The sequence below is a fragment of the Oncorhynchus tshawytscha genome, linkage group LG10, assembly GCF_018296145.1.
Source record: "Oncorhynchus tshawytscha isolate Ot180627B linkage group LG10, Otsh_v2.0, whole genome shotgun sequence".
Lineage (NCBI taxonomy): Eukaryota > Metazoa > Chordata > Actinopteri > Salmoniformes > Salmonidae > Oncorhynchus > Oncorhynchus tshawytscha.
Window position 1 is genome coordinate 57493864 of NC_056438.1, and position 24071 is coordinate 57517934.

At 39.5% G+C, this 24071-nt stretch overlaps 1 protein-coding gene across 4 annotated transcripts in view; it reads left to right on the forward strand.

Moving 5' to 3' along the window:
* The first annotated feature begins 6700 nt into the window (after nt 1-6700).
* The window catches only part of LOC112260496 (disks large-associated protein 1), a 112596-nt gene continuing 95225 nt past the window's right edge, over nt 6701-24071 (forward strand). For all 4 annotated transcript variants that reach the window (XM_024435648.2, XM_024435650.2, XM_024435649.2 and 1 more), the window contains exon 1: nt 6701-6898. The gene's annotated coding sequence lies outside the window, so the exon portion shown is untranslated. The remainder of the gene's footprint in view (nt 6899-24071) is intronic.

Consider the following 24071-nt stretch of genomic DNA (forward strand, 5'->3'; position numbering starts at 1 on the left):
GGTTTGGCCTCTTGGTTTTAGCGCAGTCCAGTCATCACAGCAGGAGGTGTTCAAGCACCCATCAATAGACGATCCGAGTCACACCTCCATGTTCATATGGTCCCATTCACTGTGGAGCGCATCGCTCTATCGGTCGACCTTCTATCCGGTGGTGAGAATGAAGCAGACCCTGCTGAGAGCTCACACACAAAACGTGTGCATTCCAGACAATATAGTCTTGCCAGAAGATTTGGCGTTCGTAGACTAACATTACACACATGTTAGGTACGGTTTCTTCACCATGGTCTCCTTTAACGTTTTATAGTGACATCCCGAAATATATGTTTTTTTCTTCTGAGAGCAAGGCATGCCAGATTCACTGACCTTGGGTTCTTCCAACGTAGCCTGCGTCTGTAGTAGAAGTCGGCTACTGTATAGCATGTGTGATGTGCAAATGGGAACTGTGTTTCGCTCTAGGAACAGAATGGACAAGAATGGACAAGAAGGAAAGCAAGGATGCAAATCAAAACGTGATGCATTGTAGGCTATATTTTTCCTTGAACTGCCCATGTCACTTTGCAGCCTGCGTCAGCGTAAAAACCTAATATTTGAAACGCAATCGCCCCTTCCTCTCCAGTGCATAATTTTAAAGGGGCCACGACAATAGACTGCACTGTGCTGTTAGTCACCAGCAGGGTAGTACAGCTGACTAGATTTGCCCAGATTGCATGAATAAATAGGAAAAGCGTTTTATTATGCACCGACCAGTTTATTGGTCACTTTAGGCTAATAAGAGATGTGGTTTGGAATGAGTGGATTTAAATCAAACATGTGCTGATGAATTATGGATTACATTTTGTTGCTGATGTGATGCATAGTTTTTGGTAATGCAAAATATTCCTTAGAATTCTATTTTTCAAGGTTTGGATATTTAATTAATTAATGGATGTGGATAATGGCATAAAGCAAACTGCTACAAGTCCAAGAAAATGCTATGTGCATTTGCTTCCATCTACTGGTACAATGATGAAAGCTAACACAGACATTTGCTTCCATCTACTGGTACAATGAAGAAAGCTAACACAGACATTTGCTTCCATCTACTGGTACAATGATGAAAGCTAACACAGACATTTGCTTCCATCTACTGGTACAATGAAGAAAGCTAACACAGATATTTGCTTCCATCTACTGGTACAATGAAGGAAGCTAACACAGACATTTGCTTCCATCTACTGGTACAATGAAGAAAGCTAACACAGACATTTGCTTCCATCTACTGGTACAATGAAGAAAGCTAACACAGACATTTGCTTCCATCTACTGGTACAATGAAGAAAGCTAACACAGACATTTGCCTCCATCTACTGGTACAATGAAGGAAGCTACCACAGACATTTGCTTCCATCTACTGGTACAATGAAGAAAGCTAACACAGACATTTGCCTCCATCTACTGGTACAATGAAGGAAGCTAACACAGACATGTGCTTTCCAATACCATTTTCTTACAAATGACTACACCATGTGGCAGTTGGTGGGTATTGATTCTTGATTCAGATAATTCCTCCCAAACTTTAACAAGATGGTGCGGGTAAATTAAATAGTCATGAATGGGCTATATGGGATAATGTTTGGGATTTTACCAGTTGTGCAGTAAGCATATAGATTGGAGATGTACCTCTCCGTGTCATTTCTATACCAGAAAAACTCAATCAGAAAGTAAATAAAACATTGCATATAATTTTAATAATAACCAATTTACTTAAATTAGCATTTTCATCATATTTTGACACAATCATACATCTGCCCAGCTAGATTGATGTGTTTTATGTAAGCCCTGATTGGATCCCCATATTTGACAGTTGCTTCTCAACATTTTATGTAAGCCCTGATTGGATCCCCATATTTGACAGTTGCTTCTCAACATTTTATGTAAGCCCTGATTGGATCCCCATATTTGACAGTTGCTTCTCAACATTTTATGTAAGCCCTGATTGGATCCCCATATTTGACAGTTGCTTCTCAACATTTATATCGTTTTTCATCACTGGCACACATACTCAATGCCCACACATCCCTTTGTGCATTTTGATTTGCAAAGGCTCGATGAGATTATCCATGATTCACACAGTACAGAACATCTTGGAAGGAGGAAGTAGAATGTATATTTTAAGAACATACTATTTTAATTATGCTTCAGTATTCTTTAACTGTTTTTTGGCCACACTTTTTCACTGCAAAGGGCACATAATACAGACACTTCTGTTGGAGTGCGGCACAGAGGAGTAGAAGGTTCAGCAATTGTAGATATTTTTAACTGTACAGTCAGTATCATGTACATCGTTAAGTCATATTAGTGCAAATCATACTGCGACTCATCTTCTTCAGACAAATAAACAAAAGGCCTGCATCAGGCCTAAACTTCCGTCCTAAGAAAGGCAGCAGTAGTCAAACCCTGAGTGAATACATTAACATACAAGAGAGACTCTCCTCTGTAATTAGTTGTACTTGTATTGATATGACCTCCACACACTTCAGCCCTCCAGTTGAGTAAGTGGCCTGAAGCTACTCAGAACTATTAGACAAAGTCTCAGTGAAAAGAAGATAACTCATTATGGCCACAGAAAGAATGGCTTAATTTCGAATTATATACTCCACATTGATTTAGGGAAGTATTCACAACTATTAGCAAGGGGTCAAATGACAATGCTTTATTGGCTTTATAGTGGGAGAGAGGATGGGGTAGCATCAATCAGATAACTAAAATAAAATAAATATGATTTTCAGATGACTGGGACAAAGATCTTACTATGCAGGTGCCCATAGACTGTAAAGATAACATAGTAAACAAAACCTAGTTAAGGTTGAATAGAATGAAAATAAAATGGCATAAAATGGCATTGCAGAGTGAGTGCACCTATAACTGCAAATACAATATTCAGTAGTGAGTATAGCCTACTTCTCTTTCCATTTTTCATGCAGCCATTTGATGATACGATTTTACTTACACTGAATGAGCATGATTACATTTTAAGGATATCAAATACATATTTATCTTCATTTCATCCATTCAGCTACTGCATGCTTCTTTTTTGATCTTACCAAAAAACACCTAATCTGAGGAAAAAAATCGTTCAGGAAGAATATCAGCTCTGACCGGGGTGTGAATTAGCCTCTTTTCATGCCAGATGTGTGTTTTTGTCCACAGTTTCAGATGTAAGAGTAAGCCTGCGTATGGAAAATGGAGCAGGAGGCACGGTGGGGTGACATGGTGAGCTTTAGGGATCCCCATACCAATATAAAGGTATTATCATTAGATAGTATGTGAATGTGTCATAAGCCATAGCAACATGTTTAGAATTAAAGGAAACTAGCTTTAATAAAAACAGAATATTTTGCTCTCTGACCCATGGCAAAAGGTGTAGCGCTGCAAGAAGTGGGCGGTTTTCCCAAAAATATATTTGATTCCTACTCTGATTTCTCTGACTTGCAAGAAATGGCATCAGCAGTCTAACAAAAGATGAATAGTTTGACCTTCACAGACAGCTAAGTGGAACGCTTTCCCTCTCATGTTTTAAGTTTCTTTACAACGATCCCAAAAAATACAGTTCCAGTCAAAAGCTTGGACCCACCTACTCATTCAAGGGTTTTTCTTTATTTTGACTATTTTCTACATTGTAGAATAATAGTGAAGACATGAAAACTATGAAATAACACATAATCATGCAGTAACCTTGATGACAGCTTTGCACACTCTTGGCATTCTCTCAACTAGCTTCATCAGAAATGCTTTTCCAACAGTCTTGAAGGAGTTCCCACATATACTAAGCACTTGTTGGCTGCTTTTCCTTCACTCTGCAGTCCAACTCATCCCAAACCATCTCAATTGGGTTGAGGTCGGGTGATTGTGGAGGCCAGGTAATCTGATGCAGCCCTCCATCACTCTCCTTCTTGGTCAAATAGAGCTTACACATCCTGGAGGTGTGTTGCGTCATTGTTCTGTTGAAAAACACGTGATAGTCCCACTAAGCGCAAAACCAGATGGGATGGTGTATCGCTGGAGAATGCTGTGGTAGCCATGCTGGTTAAGTGTGCCTTGAATTCGAAATAAATCACAGACAGTGTCACCAGCAAAGCACCCCCACGCCATCACACCTCTTCCTCCATGCTTCAATGGTGGGAACCACACATGCAGAGACAATCCGTTCACCTACTCTGCGTCTCACAAAGACAAGGCGGTTGGAACCAAAAATCTCAAATTTGGACTCACCACACCAAAGGACAGATTTCCACTGGTCTAATGTCCATTGCTTGTGTTTCTTGGCACAAGCAAGTATCTTATTATTATTGGTGTCCTTTAGTAGTGGTTTCGTCACAGCAATTCGACCATGAAGGCCTGATTCATGCAGTCTCCTCTGAACAGTTGACGCTACGATGTGTCTGTTACTTGAACTCTGTGAAGCATTTATTTGGGCTGTAATTTCTGAGGCTGGTAACTCTAATGAACTTATCCTCTGCAGCAGAGGTAACTCTGGGTCTTCCTTTCCTGTGGTGGTCCTCATGAGAGCCAGTTTCATCATAGCGCTTGATGGTTTTTGTGACTGCACTTGAAGAAACTTTCAACTTGACATTTTCCCATTGACTGACCTTCAAGTAATGATGGACTGTCATTTCTCTTTGCTTATTTTAGCTGTCATTGCCATAATATATATATATATATATATATATATATATATATATATATATATATATATATATATATATATATATATATAACTTTTATTTAACTAGGCAAGTCAGTTAAGAACAAATTCTTATTTTCAATGATGGCCTAGGAACAGTGGGTAACTGGCTGTTCAGGGGCAGAACGACAGATTTGTACCTTGTCAGCTCAGGGGTTTGAATTTGCAACCTTCCAGTTACTAGTCCAACGCTCTAACCACTAGGCTACCCTAATATGGACTTTATCTTCTGTATACCACCTCTACCTTGTAACAACACAACTGATTGGCTCAAATGCATTAAGAAGGAAATAAACTCCACAAATGAACTTTTAACAAGGCATACCTGTCAAATGAAATGCATTCCAGGTGACTACCTCATGAAACTGGTTGAGAGAGTGCCAAGAGTGTGCAAAGCTGTCATCAAGGCAAAGGGTGGCTACTTTGAAGAATCTCAAATATAAAATATATTTTGATTTGTTTAACACTTTTTTGGTTACTACATGATTCCATATGTGTTATTTCATCGTTTTGATGTCTTCACTATTATTCTACAATGTAGAAAATAGTCAAAATAAAGAAAAACCCTTGAATGAGTAGGTGTGTCCAAACTTTTGACTGGTATTGTGGATCCATGTCATTTTTTTAAATATCAGGACATTTTTAGATCCAAAGTACATTATAGCATAATCCGTCAGTTCATACAAAATGAACGCCCATCTCTCGAAAAAGCAAGATTTTATTTCACTGTCTTCAGTCCCAAACTTAAAAACTTTATTACATCATCTTCACAAACTAGTTTGCTGTCGTTCCTCACAGTTTTGGCTGATCAGCAGAATTTTTTGGCAAACTAAATTGCTTCTGTCATGGGTTTTCTTCATGTCCCCCTCTGTTTGTTGTGACAGCAGCGTAGCTAATGAGCCACAGTTGTGGACAAGACCACTCTGATTTCAAAGCAGATGCCAGTTCTCATTTGATCTTCACTGAATAACCTGCATTCTCCTCTCCTCCACTCCTCCACTCCACTCCTCCACAATCCCTACAATACCTCACAGGATGGGATGGGAGAGTCTCTTATTGTCTAGCAGTGCTATGATAGGCCAACCAACAGTAGGTTGAGCTGTGTGAACATAGTAAAGTTATAGTATGTGATGTTTCTTTATAAAAATGTGTGAGATATAAGACAGGTAAAGATATAGCACAGATTGTACATTAACACTAAAGAATGTTTGTATGATACTTTTATGTCAGTAGTTCTCTACTTCCAATACTGTAACATTTAGGGCTGGAGGACACTGAGTTTAGTATTCCTGAATAGTCCTGATAGTCCTGAACGTAATCCATTGGCATTTCACTTTTTCATGTTAAAATGACTTTCAATAACACAATCATTGCCACATTAGTTACTAACACAGCTACACTGTGTGTGAGATAAATTGAATATTGATATGAAAAATTGGACACAATTGTTTGGAATGATTTTATTTTATAAGGGCCCCTAACACGCAATATACTGCTCCTCTCTTCCTGTAATGCTGGATTATTGGCAATGAAGGGAAACAATCTGCGGTTGCTTTTTAGGGATCATGTTGACCAAAACTCTAGGAAATGCTGAATAATTAGGCTATTAATAGCCCGTACCCAATTGCATTTGTTATGTGTATATGTATGCTGTACATAAACCTGTTTTGGCACAAGTATTTATATCTCTGACTTCAAATGCCATTTTTTTACCAGTTCAAAAATAACGTTTGAAAATATGACAGACAAATTGTTATTAAGTCTGTTTTATGTCTCTTGTTATGCACTGAAGGAAAAGGCACATTTTATAATGACATATTTTAATTTATAATATATAACTATATTCTATTCTATAAAATTATAGTCTATTCCTAACGCAATCGTCTCTATTGCAACAGAGCAGCAGCTTAATTTGTTTCCCTCTCCCTAGTCCTTCTCCATGCCGGGTCTTATTGGCATCCTCATTTTTCCAGAATGTGGGTTTTCGTCCTCTCTACGCTGCAGCAACAGAGCGAGCTGTCATGTGCATGGAACAGAGGCTCGTGCGGTTTGATACCCAGCTATACAGCCACCACCAGTCGCTCTTTCTTATTATTTCTCATAAAAAAATATCGTTTCATTTAGGATTTATCGAATGTCACTCCACTCATGAATTCTGACTTGAGAAGACTGAAGGTAAGCTTTCAATATTTTCCCTACATGCTGCATGTTTTCCTCCATAGCAATAGCGAGTGGTTGATTGGTACATTTTTCCAATACTGATGCTGAGGAACGAACCACATCATTAGCCTACTATTATCTGTCTTATTTGACAATTGTTTGTTGACCGAAAGCCATTGTTTTCAATGAGGCTACATTGTAACCACCCAGATGACAGTTGTCTCAGAAAGACTTGCATCACACTAGATGTGAAATAACATCATTCTATCGCCGATACAGCAGCCCACATCAGTTGCATAGGACGCTTGATGAAGACAAAAGGCAATCCCTACTTACTGCTCTTTCACATGTCGTGAATAGTATGTGTGCTATTCGAGATCAACCTATTGATGAATGCAGTCCTATTTTCCTTAATACAGTATTATATTATTTCCTGGTGATGGAATGCAGTGCATGATGCGGTCAATATATCGTGAATCATCTAAGTTCAAACAAGTTGTAGCAGATGTAGCTATTGTCATTGTAGTGTTTTCAATTAAACGACAGTTTCTGCCATTAGCACATATCAAATAACCTACCATTCATATGACACATTTAGTATTAAATAAACGGATACTGTTGCTCAATGTGCGCAGCAGTGTTCAGTGTAATAGAGAGATAGACGTTTATCATCATTCTGACAAAGAGAGAAGAGAACATCAGTGCTGCAGATATATCTATTTAACTAAGCCTGTATCGGGAGGTTTTTGCCCTCCTAATTTTACATTTTAGTAGTCACTCTTATCCAATTTACAGGAGAAATTAGGGTTAAGTGCCTTGCTCAAAGATATATCTGCAGATTTCTTCACCTAGTCAGCTCAGGGATTTAAACCAGCAACTTTCCAGTTACTGGCCCAACACTTAACTGCTAGGCTACCTGCGGTTACCTAAATATTTAAGACCTAAATACTAAATACTATTGATGTTTTTCATGGAGCTAAGCTGATATTATTGGAATCATAGGTACAGTTGGCTATATGTTGTTACATATGTTACATGTTCCACTTGCAGAACTTATATTTTCATTTGAACCTTATCCTCTGTGTTGAACTTAAGAAAGTATGACAAAGCACTGTCACTACAATAGCCTACACTCCTTTTACTGTGACAGGACAAAATAAGTAGGCTATTTAGATTTGTGCATTTCTCTCATCGTCTGTATGTCACAGTGCCTTTATCTTTGTTCAGAAATGTACTTTCTCTCTCTCTCTCTCAGAGGCATTGGAGCAATATTTGTCGTACAGTAACTGGAATGTATTGTCTGAGACGGTCCTCTTCCAGTCTTGGATTGGTGTTTGTTTGAGAGGCGACAAAAAAGGCACTAAATCTGATTAAAGGTCCAAATTGGTCCAGACACAAATACTTCATATCGTTGTTGACTTAACTGGCTTCTGTCATACTGCCATTTTCTGCCATTTTCTTTATAGTTTGTACATCTACCAAGATGTCACAATTATTGAAAGAAAGACCTTAAATATGTTAGGCTTGGCTACTATCATCCTCGGTCACTTTTGAGCCCTTTATCAATTTCACTGGATCAGTATGCCCATTTATGTCTTGTTATTTGGCAGCAACAGTAGTAAACACTGGGTTAATTAATTTAGAGAAATTTTTAGAGACTTCGTTGTGCCACACACTCTGGGCGGGGGGGATAGATACTGTATTTCAATGGAGTTAGGACCAAAAATATACTACGTATTCCTAAACATTTGTTTTATATAGTTTGTAGATAAAGTAGCAGTGTCAATGTGTCTTAACATCAAGGGCTACAGTATCACATAGTGGAACCAATCGTCAAGTGCCAAGCATCCTCCGCATCACAGTCTCCCTCTCACTGTGTCAGAACTATAACAGGATTACAGAGATGTCATTTCTATATAAAAGATAGAGCATATGTACGTACATACTCTACCCCCACAACAAATATGCTCTTTTATATGTTTCTTCATCCTACCACAGACTGCCACTGCTGAAAATGAGTTGTTTAGATGTTTCATTCAGATAAACTTGAAGGAAATCTGACATCTATAAATATAGCACGTCTGACTTGTACTCTCTCTAATGTCATCACAATTGCGTACAAAGGAGAGTAGGTTTAGGCTAACATTTAGTCTGACTAGTACTCTGACGTCATCACCATGGGTAAAAGATAGAGGAGGCTTAACATTTGGTCTGGCTGCCGAATGCCTGTCAGTGTAGGCTGGTCAGTTTGTTTCAGACAGTGGTTCGTCATCATCATGCAGTGGGGATAGATGACAACTGAGTCCTGAGGAGGAGGGAGGAGAGAGGCCAGTCCAACTGCGGAGGAGGGTGCATAATCAGATTCATTAGAGCACAGCTAGTCCACTGTGTCAAGTGAACTGGCGCTATGTCATTTCATCTCTGAACAGCGTCAGCTCCACACAGCCAGAAATAGACTCCAGCCGTGGCTTTGCTTTTAGAACTGCAGCCAGCTCTGTCTCTACCACTATAAAATACATGGGATTCTATTATATAGGGCTGGAGCAGAAACAAAAAATAGTCTAAATCAGGAGTTGAATCAGTGTGGTGTTTTATGTTGTAATTTGTTATTGAGACAATACATTTCCTCTGATTAAAGCTGAGGTTCAATTGGAATGAGGCGTGATAGCTAATAGGAAGCTGGGTACTCTGTAGTAGACTCTGTGGTAGACCTTTGTCTGGGACTGAGTGACACTATCTGTGGTCTTCCAGACAGATTTCTGTATGGATCTAAAGGACAAACACTCCTGGAACACATACTGCTGTACACACTCAGTTTTGTATTCTTGTTACAATCACAGCCTGGTAGATTCTTGAACAAACTCAATAGACAGGTAATAATAGTGGTTTATATCCTCCTCATGATAGCTAGCGTTGGTTTATCTGTCAGCCCAACAATTGCCTATTCCTCTCAAACGTCCTCCTGTTCCACTAGTCCCCAGAGAGTCATTCCAATGGCTTATCATCTAAACCATTCAACCACTGGGGAACATCATACTACATTAGGTCAGGTGTAAGCCACAATCTCTCAGGACAGTTTGACCCTTTTCACACTTCTAATCCAAGCCAAGCCAAAGCAAGCTGTGCTGTGCTGTCCTTGTTACCCATTCACCATAGTTGCTGGAACCCTGCTGGAAAAAAACATGTGAAAATAAAATAAGCAAGCAAGCATAGTGTTTCAGATCTGCACTAGAAGGGTGTGAAAAGGGTATTTAATTGACGGCCCCCAAAGTGGTCTGTTTACCTGTCCCAAATTTGACCTTTCAATCGAGTGCATCTCGCAATTGTAAATGAGAACTTGTTCTCAACTTGCCTACCTGGTTAAATAAAGGTGAAATAAAATAAATTAAATAAAAAATAAATAGGAACTGCTTGTATAGAAGAAGAGCCATCTTTGCCATAATATTTGACTCTTTCATAAAGTATGTAACAACAAACATACAAATCATGTGTGGAATAGTATAAAATGTTTTTGTGAAAAGTTTACCTGCAAAACATAAGGTGTTTTCAAAATGATTAATGATTTCCCCCTGCTTGTGTTGGACTATACACCCACCACCCACATTCACTCTGTGCTGCTGAACCTTTGACACAGTTTTCTCTGAGGATGGGCCTGGTGGTCTGGTTGGAATAACTTTGGATTAACAGAGACTAAAACGTGATGATGTTTTCAAATGTGGGTAATGCCGGTGTCAAAACAATAATGTAATTTTAATCTAAACACTGGGAAAGAGGTTCCTGAAGTGAAAGTATCCTTTGATTTAAGTGGAAAATTCATCAAACCGGCTAAATAGCTTAGATTGAGACGTACAGTATTTGCTTGAGGATTAAGAAAATATGTAAATACATTCAGAACGTTTTACAACAGACCTGCATAATCCTCAGCCATTTTGAATGTTGATTGTGAGATTGGTTGGTTTATGCATTCTACACATTGCACTGTACACTCCAAAAGAGTTCTCGGCTGTCCCCATCGGATAACCCTTTTTGGTTCTAGGTAGAACCCTTTTTGATTCCAGGTAGAACTATTTTGGGTTCCATGTAGAACCACTGTGGAACCAAAAAGGGTTCTTCAAAGGGTTCTCCTATGGGGACAGCCGAAGAACCATTTTAGTATCTAGATAGCACCTTTTTTGTGTGTGGTGCAGTTTCCATGGTTACCAGGCATACTGTTGACCCTATGCAGGAATAATAGACCATTGCATTGATTGCAGAAGGTCCAGGGAGTCTGGGAAAACATCATGATATGTGGTATAGCACTGTTTCCCAAACTCGGTCCGCTGAACCCCAAGGGATGCACGTATTGTTTTTTGCCCTAGCACTACACAGCTGATTTCAAATCATTAAAGGTTGATGATTAGTTGATTGCTTAAATATATCATACTTTGGGGAGTGCCTTGAATAGTTCTCTACAGAGAAATAATACAGAAAATGTGCACCCCTAGGGGCCCCTAGGACCGAGTTTGGGAAACACTGTGGTATAGCAAGCTGTGATATATCAAGCTTTGCATCCCATAGGATACAAATTGAATAATAGACTATTGCATTGAGTGCAGAAGGTTCATAGGGCTGTGAGGGAATCAGGGAAAATATCATGGTATGTTGTCTAACATGCTTTGCATCCGGATCTCACCCCATAAGAAGTGGATCGAAATTGAACACCTTGTCATGTTTCACGTTTAACAAACTGGATCTACTATCATGAAACGGATCTGCTTGTGCATGGAAAATGTTGATGACCATTTCTCTGTATTAAGTCACACTACTGCGTGGCTTTCAAAGACATGGATGAGTCATATTGCAATGAAGAGAACTATTCAAGGCACTCCCCTAAGTATGATATATTTAAGCAATAAGGCCCGAGGGGGTGTGGTATATGGCCAATATACCACTGCTAAGGGCTATTTTTATGCACGACGCTACGTAACCCTCGAGGTGCCTAATTGCAATTTTAAAATGGTTACCAACGTAATTAGAACAGCAGAAAGAACTGTTTTGTCAAACCCGTGGTTTACGGTCTGATATACCACGGCTTTCTGCCAATCAGCATTCAGGGCTCGAACCACCCAGTTTATAATATAATGTAAAGGATGCTAAATATGTTATTACACTTCACAGCACCAATTGTGATGATCATTTCAAGGAATTTCAATATTTAGCAAATTATTGTTTTTTGGCTCATTAATAAATATGTAATTTGAATTGAAATGACCACAACCTGCGTTAATAAAAAACAAAAGCGTTTTGAGTCATAATTTATTCACGCCCCGATGTCTGAATCATAGTTTATTAATGTGTCTTAGTAAAACTACTTTCCCCACTGCACTGCATGCCTTCATCTTTACTTTGTAATTGGATGTGCCAAAGGCATGGCCTAAATCCTTCTCCTGGTCCCTACACGCCACACTAGTTGATCTGCCAGGCAGGAACCGACTTACCACTGGGACTTGCTTTGCTTTTCATTAATAGCTGGACTTTCGCCAGTGTATGACTTCACACTGTTCATTGGCACCCTGCCAAGTTGCCTTTCTCCATCAGGTGTCTTGTTAATGTTTTACGTTGCTATTCTTTTTTTTAGGGGTGTGGGGGGGTGTAGATCAGTTTTAATATTGCAGATAGATTGTGGCTCCCATCAATGTAATTGTCTGCATCATTTCCAATTCACCATATGTTTTTTGTAAATATACAGTGCATTCGGAAAGTATTCAGACCCCTTCCCATCCTGTTTCCATTGATCATCCTTCAATGGACTCCAATCCAAGTTGTTTAAACATCTCGGATTGGAGTCCACCTGTGGTAAATTCAATTGATTGGACATGATTTGGAAAGGCACACACCTGTCTGTATAAGGTCCCAGTGCATGCCAGAGCAAAAACCAAGGCATGAGGTTGAAGGAATTGTCTGTAGAGCTCCGAGACAGGATTGTGTCGAGGTACAGATCTGGGGAAGATTACCAAAACATTACTTGGGGACCCAAGAACACAGTGGCCTCCATCATTCTTAAATGGAAGAAGTTTTGGAACCACCAAGACTTTTCCTAGAGCTGGCTGCCCGGCCTAACTGAGTAATTGGGGGAAAGAGCTTTGGTCAGGGAGGTGACTAAGAACCCGATGGTCACTCTGACAAAGTTCCAAGAGTTCCTCTGTGGAGATGGAAGAACCTTCCAGAAGGACAACCGTCTCTGCAGCACTCCACTAATCAGGCCTGTATGGTAGAGTGGCCAGACAGAAGCCACTCCTCAGTAAAACGCACATGACAGCCCACTTGGAGTTGCCAAAAGGCACCTAAAGGACTCTCAGACCATGAGAAACAAGATTCTCTAGTCTAATGAAACCAAGATTGAACTCTTTGGCCTGAATGCCAAGCATCACATCTGGAGGAAACCTGGCACATTGAAGCATGGTGGAGGCAGTATCATGCTGTGGAATGTTTTTTCAGCGGCAGGGACTGGGGTCTGAGACTAGTCAGGATCGAGGGAAAGATAGACAGAGCAAAGTACAGAGAGATCCTTGATGAAAACCTGCTCCAGAGTGCTCAGGACCTCACACGGGGCGAAGGTTCATCTAACAGGACAACGACCTTAAGCACACAGCCAAGACAAAGCAGGAGTGGCTTCGGGACAAATCTCTCAAAGGTCCTTGAGTGGCCCAGCTTTAGCCAGGACTTGAACCTGATCGAGCATATCTGTAGAGACCTGAAAATAACTGTGCAGCAATACTCCCCATCCAACCTTACAGAGCTTGAGAGGATCTGCATAGAAAAATGGGAGAAACTCTCCAAATACAGGTGTGTCAAGCTTGTAGCGTCATACCCAAGAAGACTTGAGGCTGTAATCGCTGCCGAAGGTGCTTCAACAAAGTACTGAGTAAAGGGGCTGAATACTTCTGTAAATGTGATTTTCAGTTTGTATTTTTTATACATTTGCAAAATATTTAAAAATTCTGTTTATGCTTTGTTGGGTATTGTGGGTAGATTGATGTGGGGGGAAAAAACAATGTAATACATTTGAGATAAGGCTGTAACATAACAAAATGCTGAAAAAGTAGTGTTTGAATACTTTCCAAATGAACTGTATAGATTTCTTTGATATATTTTCCTTTATTGTTTTCCCCTAGCCCTACCATCCCTCCCCAAAATGGAGTAAACTAATGGACAGCTACTCTTAGGCTTCCACTTCTAGCCTATACACACTATATATATTTTACAGACACAGCACATCTCACGTCCTTCAGCTCCACTCAACCATTCCCATCTATCTCTGAACACCACCCAGTTTCGATTTCTATTTGCCAAACTTTTGACTGGTACTGTATATGCCAATTATTTTATTGTACGACCGCATTCTGTCCCCTATCAACACTTTTTTTTTTGGTGCCAGTGAGAATGACATAAGAAAGTAGTCAAGACAAGTAGCTTGATTGAGCCTCCGCCATGTATATCTCACTAGGTCAGGATATTTAAGCCTCCCTATATCCACTAGTTATATTATATCTATGATATTCGTGACCCCAACCAAAGAGAAAGAGCACTGTAGGTGGAGGGATTGGATCATTATGTCATTATCTTAGCTTCAGCAATGGTGACTATAACCTGTTTATCAGGACTTGGGGAACTGTGTGCTCTGACACACATAATCAACAGGACATGCTGAGGAACCCAACTGACTAAATACTGTACCCTGGGTAGGGCTGGTTAAAGACCTCTGTGGTGACACAACAGTAGCCTATGTGAGGAGCTGAAACCCAATCTCCAAATAAAACAGAATTAACAGAATTACGCCATGGCATGACGTTTTAATTACAACATGTGTTGCCGTATTTTAGCTGTCACAGAATTACGCCATGGCTTGACATTTTAATTACGCCATGTGGTACCGTATTTTAGCTGTCATCAAACGTTAAACCAAAACATATGTTTAGGCATTAATTCCGAGTGGTTAAATTAAGGGAAAAAAAGAGTTCTTAGCACTGGGGTTGAACACGCGACCTTCGGAGCCGGAGGCTGTGGTTTAAATGCCCATCCACATCCACACATCCACATCCACACCTCCACATCCACACATCCACATCCACACCTCCTGGCTTATTCCATAAGAGAATAAACCGAATTAGAAGATATTCGTATTGATTTCAAACAGATGGTGGCAAATTGACTGGGCAGAATCTGTACACTTTATTTAATATACCAGTCATTCACTGTAGTGGTCAATTTGCTATCTACAGTACCAGTCCAAAGTTTGGACACACCTACTCATTCAAGGGTTTTTCTTTATTTTTTACTATTTTCTACATTGTAAAATAATCGTGAAGACATCAAAACTAGGAAATAACACATATGGAATCATGTAGTAATCAAAAAAGTGTTAAACAAATAAAAAATATACTTTGCACACTCTTGGCATTCTCTCAACCAACTTCACCTGCAATGCTTTTCCAACAGTTTTGAAGGAGTTCCCTCAAATATGTGGGAACTCACAAAGACATGGCAGTTGGAACCAAAAATGTCAAATTTGGACTCATCAGACCAAAATATGGATTTCCACTGGTCTAATGTCCATTGATCATGTTTCTTGGCACAAGCAAGTCTCTTCTTCTATTTGTGTCCTTTGGTAGTGGTTTTGTCGCAGCATTCGACTATGAAGGCCTGATTCCCGCAGTCTCCTCTGAACATTTGATGTTGAGATGTGTCTGTTACTTGAACTCTGTGAAGCATTTATTTGGGCTGTATTTTCTGAGGCTTGTAACTCTAATGAATTTATCCTCTGCAGCAGAGGTAACTCTGGGTCTTCCTTTCTTTTGGCGGTCCTCATGAGAGCCAGTTTCATCATAGCGCTTGATGGTTTTTGCTACTGCGCTTGAAGAAACTCAGAGTTCTTGACATTTTCCGAATTGACTAACCTTCATATGTTAAAGTAATGATGGACTGTCATTCCTCTTTGCTTATTTGAGCATTTCTTACCATAATATGGGCTTGGTCTTTTACCAAATAGGGCTATCTTCTGTATACCACCCCAACCTTGTCACAACACAAATGATTGGCTCAAATGCATTAAGAAGGAAAGAAATCCCACAAATGAACTTTTAACCATGCACACATTATAATTTAAATGCATTCCAGGTGACTACCTCATGAAGCTGGTTGAGAGAATGCCAAGCGTGTGCATAGCTGTCATCAAGACAAAGGGTGGCTACTTTGAAGCGTCTCAAATATAAAATATATTTTGATTTGTATAACCCTTTTTGGTTACTACATGATTCTATATGTGTTATTTCATAGTTTTGATGTCTTCCCTATTATTCAACAATGTAGAAAATAGTCAAAATAAATAAAAATCCTTGAATGAATAGGTGTGTCCAAACGTTTCCAAACGTGTGTCCAAACATATTTCAAGCTTTTAGTGTATTCTTTTTTAATATGTAAACATCACATACATCTGTGGAGAGGTTTTCCTCGTTTCAGGAGAAACCAATAGTTCTGACACATTGAAGTGTTTCAGCATGCATTATTGTTTCAAATGTACTGTAATGTAAACTTGTGTCACATTCGTCGTATTGAAGAGACCAAGGCGCAGTGTGTTAAGCATACATTCTTCTTTTAATGAAGAAAAAACACTAAACAAACTAACAAAGCACCAAACCGCTATATACCACAAGTGCTTACAGGCAACTACACATAGACAATAACCCACAAAACCAAAATGGAAATGGCAACCTAAATAGGATCCCCAATCAGAGACAATGATAAACAGCTGCCTCTGATTGGGAACCAATTCAGGCCACCATAGACCTACATTACCTAGACATACAAAAAACATAGAATTACAAAAACCCTAAACAGGACAAAAAACACATACCCACCCTCGTCACACCCTGACCTGACCAAAATAATACGTAAAACATAGATAACTAAGGTCAGGGCGTGACAACTTGGAAATTTTCACAGTATAAATTCAAGACATTTCTCACTTTATTTTTTTAAACAAATTGGGTCTTAATTAACGGCAGTTGAATAGATTGATTCAATTATTTGATATGTGTACTTTATGAGTTTGAGATGATGAACACATGTAGACTTTGAAATGATCCAATTTGCCAAAAGGTATTTCTCACATTGCTATTCTCGTTGTGTCTATATTAAATGATCCTTTTATTGATCTACTTCTTTGACATTCTTTAGTCTGTGTACTATGAGATATTGTTCCATAATGGATTATACATTTTTCACATTTCTTGAATCCTCATCTCTGTAGCAGTTAGCCTTTATTGTCCTCTCTTTGCTCAGCACTCCTCTCCGTTGCAAAAACCTTTTAGAGAATGTTCACATAGTACCATGCTATGTTAATTATGGATGGATGTACAGTTCAGTAGGTTAGTGTCCCAGCTCACAAGCTATTTCTATATATACTGTTAAGTGTTCAGATTTGTGACACTGGTTTGGTTTCTGTAGGATGTGGGCGATGTGGGTGGTGGTGTGGTTGTGGTAGCCTTACACTAATAGATAGTACAACTAGGCTGTGAAAGATCCACTTTTAGGGTGAACAAGATTTCCCCATGCACTCCCCACTGTGTTTATGTCTACCCTCTGGAAGAAGAAAGTAGCCGTGTAAAGTGCAGACGTCAAAATGATAAACAGTGAAACGCATGAATGTACAGTATCGTGCAGAGACGTTAGCAGGAGCCTGCTTCAATGTTTTTTTATCACTTTGGTGCAATTTTCATAAGTACGTGTTACATTTTCACAAAGCTTAGGACAAAACTCAAAACAGATCACCAAGCAGATCAGCAGTTGTTTCAAAACCATAAGCACATTATAAATTTACTAAGTACAGTTGAAGTTGAAAGTTTACATACACCTTAGCCAAATACATTTAAACTCAGTATTTCACAATTCCTAACATTTAATCCTAGTAGGAATTCCCTGTCTTAGGTCAGTTAGGATCACCACTTTATTTTAAGAATGTGAAATAATAGTAGAGAGAATGATTTCTTTCAGCTTTTATTTCTTTCATCACATTCCCAGTGGGTCAGAAGTTTACATACACTCAATTAGTATTTGGTAGCATTGCCTTTAAATTGTTTAACTTGGGTCAAACGTTTCAGGTAGCCTTCCACAAGCTTCCCACAATAAGTTGTGTGAATTTTGGCCCACTCCTGACAGACCTGGTGTAACTGAGTCAGGATTGTAAATCCTCCTTGCTCACACATGATTTTTCAGTTCTGCCCACAAATGTTCTATGGGATTGAGGTCAGGGCTTTGTGATGGCCACTCCAATACCTTGACTTTGTTGTCCTTAAGCAATTTTCCCGCAACTTTGGAAGTATGCTTGGTGTAATTGTCCATTTGGAAGACCCATTTGCGACCAAGCTATACCATCCTGATTGATGTCTTGAGATGTTGCTTCAATATATCCACATTAATTTTCCCTCCTCATGATGCCATCTATTTTGTGAAGTGCACCACTCCCTCCTGCAGCAAAGCACCCCCACAACATGATGCTCCACCCCGTGCCTCCCAGGTTGGGATGGTGTTCTTCGGCTTGCAAGCCTCCCCCTTTTTTCTCCAAACATAACGATGGTCATTATGGCCAAACAGTTCTATTTTTGTTTCATCAGACCAGAGGACATTTCACCAAAAAGTACGATCTTTGTCCGCATGTGCAGTTGCAAACCGTAGTCTGGATTTTTTTATGGCAGTTTTGGAACAGTGGCTTCTTCCTTGCTGAGGGGCCTTTCAGGTTATGTCGATATAGGACTCTGTCACGCCCTGGTCAAAGTATTTTGTGTTTATCTTTATATATTTGGTCAGGCCAGGGTGTGGCATGGGGTTTTTGTAATTGTGGTGTGTTTGTCTTGGGGTTTTGGTGGTGGTATTGGGATTGTAGCTTAGTGGGTTATCTAGCAAAGTCTATGGCTGTCTGGAGTGGTTCTCAATCAGAGGCAGGTGCTTATCGTTGTCTCTGATTGGGAACCATATTTAGGCAGCCATATTCTTTGAGTTTGTCATGGGTGATTGTCCTTAGTGTCCTATGTGTACTCTCGGTTAGTTTGCACTAGATAGGCTGTTTCGGTTTCGATTACGTTTATTGTTTTGTGTAGTGTTCGTGTTTCTTTGTTTGATTAAACATGAATCTCAATCGACACGCTGCAGTTTGGTCCGACTCTCCTTCATCACCACTAGAAAACCGTTACAGACTCGTTTTACTGTGGATGTAGATACTTTTGTACCTGTTTCCTACAGCATCTTCACAAGGTCCTTTGCTGTTGGGATTGATTTGCACTTTTCATACCAAAGTACGTTCATCTCTAGGAGACAGAACGCGTCTCCTTCCTGAGCGGTATGACTGCTGCGTGGTCCCATGGTGTTTATACTTGCGTACTATTGTTTATACAGATGAACGTGGTACCTTCAGGCGTTTGGAAATTGCTCCCAAGGATGAACCAGACTTGTGGAGGTCTACCATTTTTTTTTTCTGAGGTCTTGGCTGATTTATTTTGATTTTCCCATGATGTCAAGCAGAGGCACTGAGTTTGAAGGTAGGCCTTGAAATACATCCACAGGTACACCTCCAATTGACTCAAATTATGTCAATTAGCCTTTCCGAATCTTCTAAAGCCATGACATCATTTTCTGGAATTTTCCAACCTGTTTAAAGGCACAGTCAACTTAGTGTATGTAAACTTCTGACCCACTGGATTTGTGATACAGTGAATTATAAGTGAAATAATCTGTCTGTAAGCAATTGTTGGAAAAATGACTTGTGTCATGCACAAAGTAGATGTCCTAACCGACTTGCCAAAACGTTAGTTTGTAAACAAGAAATGTGTGGAGTAGTTGAAAAATGAGTTTTAATGACTCCAACCTAAAGTGTATGTAAACTTCCGACTTCAACTGTATAACACACAAAATCATACAGACACTTTTTCACCACACTTAGTCAATGTTTAATCTAGAAATGCATGTTTCACGTTCATATAAAGTAAGTGCTTTTCACAATGCAATGCTCACATTATTTTTGATATGATTGTCATTTCATGCCAGCAGCATAACACCCTGCATCCCACTGCTGTCTTGCCTCTAAAGCGAAGCAGGGTTGGTCCCTGGATGGGAGACCAGATGCTGCTGGATGTGGTGTTGGAGGGCCAGTAGGAGGCACTCTTTCCTCTGGTCTAAAATAATATCCCAATTCCCCAGGGCAGTGATTGCCCTGTGTAGGGTGCTGTCTTCTGGTTGGGATGTTAAATGGGTATCCTGAGTCACTGTGGTCACTGGCTAAATTCTGGTGTCCTGGCTAAATTCCCAATCTGGCCTTCATACCATCATCCCAAGCCTCCAATTGGCTCATTCATCTCCCCTGTAACTATTCCCCAGGTTGTTGCTGTAAATGAGAATGTGTTTTCAATTAATTTACCTGGTAAAAAATAAATATATTTTACTATTACTTAATCCGACTACTCTTAGTTGATAATCACTTACTGTTTGGTAAGCCTATAGATTTTAAAATGGTTAGTCTACTACAGATTTAGAGAACTAAATAATGGATATGTATGTAAGTATAAACATGTAAAGTATGATATATACTGTAATGTGCTATTATGATACTATTACGATTTTACTTTACGGTAATCATTTTTTGAGGGGATATTGACAAGATCAGAGATGTACCAGAGGAGACTGGTGGGAGGAGCTATAGGAGGACAGGCTCATTGTCATGGCTGGAATGGAATAAATGGAACTTATCAAACATATGGAAACCACATGTTTGGTTCTGGTCCATTATTCCATGTCAGCCATTACAATGAGCCCGTTCTCTTATAGCTCCTCCCACCAGCATCCACTACAATGTACTGTATGTAAAAAAATGCATTCCCATATACATAAATTATGTATCCACTATTAAGTTACTAGGGTATTTTTGTTGGGGGGTGGGGGGTGTTCACACTGCTTTGGTCCATACAGTACTGTAATGCCGTAATATATGCCATTTATGTAGCAGATGCTTGTATCCTAAGTGACAACATATCCTAAGTCCCTACATTTTTGCATGTGACCCCAGTGGGAATCAAACCAACAAGTCTGGTGTTGCTTACTAACTGAGCCATACATTACCAATACAATACATAAGTACAGTACAATACTGTAAAATACAGTACATGATTACAATCCATGAGTGTGCCACCCTCCTTCAGGCCATGGATCAGGTATGCAATGATATCAATCAAGACCTACTGTGTCTTTGGAAACTATTCAGACCCCTTGAATTTTTCCACATTTTGTAACAACCTTATTCTAAAATGTATTAATTTGTTATTTTTTTCTCATGAATCTACGCACAATACCTCATAATGACAAAGTAAAAACTGTTTAAAAAAAAAATATTTTACTAAATTATAAAATGAAATAAAATTGAATTATCACATTTATGTAAGTATTCAGACTCTTTACTCAGACGCTTGGCAATCAGGCCAAAGAGTTCAATATTTGTTTCAACAGACCAGAGAATCTTGTTTCTCATGGTCTGAGAGTCCTTTAGGTGCCGTTTGGCAAACTCCAAGTGGGCTGTCATGTGCCTTTTACTGAAGTGTCTTCAGTCTGGCCACCCATAAAGGCCTGATTGGTGGAGTGCTGCAGAGTTGGGAGAACCTTCCAGTAGGACAACCATCTCCACAGAGGAACTCTGGAGCTCTGTCAGAGTGACCATCGGGTTCTTGGTCACCTCCCTGACCAAGGCCCTTCTCCCCCCGATTGCTCAGTTTGGCCGGGCGGCCAGCTCTAGGAAGAGGCTTGGCGGTTCCAAACTTCTTCCATTTAAGAATGATGGAGGCCACTGTGCCCCGTTCATCTTTTTAGTTTTATTTCACTTTATTATTATAATTTTTTTTTTTTAGAGGGGGGATTAGCTTTAATATTGCGGAGAGATTGTTGCTTACATCAATGTAATTGTCCACATTTTTTTGGTGAATACATATACCTACATACACTGCTGTTCAAAAGTTTGGGGTCACTTAGAAATGTCCTTGTTTTTGAAAGAAAAGCCGAAAATGTTGTCCATTAAAATAAAACATCAAATTGATCAGAAATAAAGCCAGTCAGTTTTACAAGGGTATGTTTGGCAGCATGAGTGAAGGATGCTTTGTTGCGAAATAGGAAGCCAATTCTAGATTTAACTTTGGATTGGAGATGTTTGATATGGGTCTGGAAGGAGAGTTTACAGTCTAACCAGACACCTAAGTATTTGTAGTTGTCCACGTATTCTAAGTCAGAGCCGTCCAGAGTAGTGATGTTGGACAGGCGGGTAGGTGCAGGTAGCGATCGGTTGAAGAGCATGCATTTAGTTTTACTTGTATTTAAGAGCAATTGGAGGCCACGGAAGGAGAGTTGTATGGCATTGAAGCTTGCCTGGAGGGTTGTTAACACAGTGTCCAAAGAAGGGCCGGAAGTATACAGAATGGTGTCGTCTGCGTAGAGGTGGATCAGAGACTCACCAGCAGCAAGAGCGACCTCATTGATGTATACATTAACTGTTTGTGCTTCATTGAACAAGCAAGTTTAAACCCTTTACAATGAAGACCTGTGAAGTTATTTTGATTTTTACAAATGATCTTTGACAGACAGGGTCCTGAAAAAGGGATGTTTCTTTTTTTGCTGAGTTTATATACATATATACACATCCACACTTTTTTAGAATATACCTTCCTTTATTATTCCCCGCAAACCCTACCACCCCTCCCCCAATTGAAGTAAATGAATAAACAATAACACTTAGGCTTCTACTTCCAGATTATACATACTATACACATTCTACAGACAATCTATTTTACAATAGTTATATTTAGTTTGTTTTTAGTCCTTGACCTTCCTTTATTCCTGATGCCCATCCAGTTTGATTTCTATTTGCCATATATTTGTAACTGCTATTTCACAGTTCTGAACCTATATACATTTTACAGACCCCATATATTTTACATTTGTTATCTTGTTGTTTTTAGTCCCATCCTTCAGCTCCATTCAACCCCTCCAATCTATCTCTTTAACACCATCCATTTTAGATTTCTATTTGCCATATTTTTCAACTGTGCTGTGATGCTTCATAAAAGTACACATTCATCTTTCCCTCGATCCTGACTAGTCTCCCAGACCCTTTCGCTGAAAAACATCCCGACAGCATGATGCTGCCACCACCATGCTTCATCCTAGGGATGTTTCCAGATTTCAACTAGATGTGACACTTGGCAGTCAGGCCAAAGAGTTCAATCTTGGTTTCATCAGTCCAGAGAATCTTGTTTCTCCCATCTCCACAGATAACTCTGTAGCTCTGTCAGAGTGACCATTGGGTTCTTGGTCACCTCCCTGACCAAGGCCCCAACTCTACGAAGAGTCTTGGTGGTTCCAAACATCTTACATTTAATAATAATGGAAGCCACTGTGTTCTTGGGGCCCTCCAATGCTGCAGACATTTTTTGGTACCCTTCCCCAGATCTGTGCCTCAACACAATCCTGTCTCGAAGCTCTACGGAGAATTCCTTCAACCTCATGACTTAGTTTTTGCTCTGACATGCACTGTCAACTGTGTGACCTTATATAGACAGATGTGTGCCTTTCCAAATCATGTCCAATCAATTGAAGTTGCCACAGGTGGACTCCAAGTTGTAGAAACATCTCAAGGATGATCAATGGAAACAGGATGCACCTGAGCTCAATTTCGAGTCTCATAGCAAAGGGTCTGAATAAGGTATTTCTGTTTTACATTTTTAATACATTTGCAACAACTTCTAAAAACCTGTTTTCGATTTGTCATTATGGGGTATTGTGTGTAGATTGCTGAGTATTTCAAAAAACATGTCACAAAGTGTGGAAAAAGTCAAGGGGTCTGAAATCTTTCCAAAGGCAATGTATATCAGGCTTGAATCGCCTTGCCTAAAGGTTTTTCCCCAGGTGCATGAACAGTGATGACATTTACTGCGATGTCGATGGGAACCTATGGCCAAATGCTCAAGACAGTCTTGAGGCAAACTAGAACCTGCTCAACATGAAATGTATTTTATTAATTTCATTTGTTTAATTTGATTACAGTAAACCTTTGTTGTAATTATATCTGATCAATACATTTATTTTTTGGCATCAATGATTGTAAAATATGTGAAAGATGTCT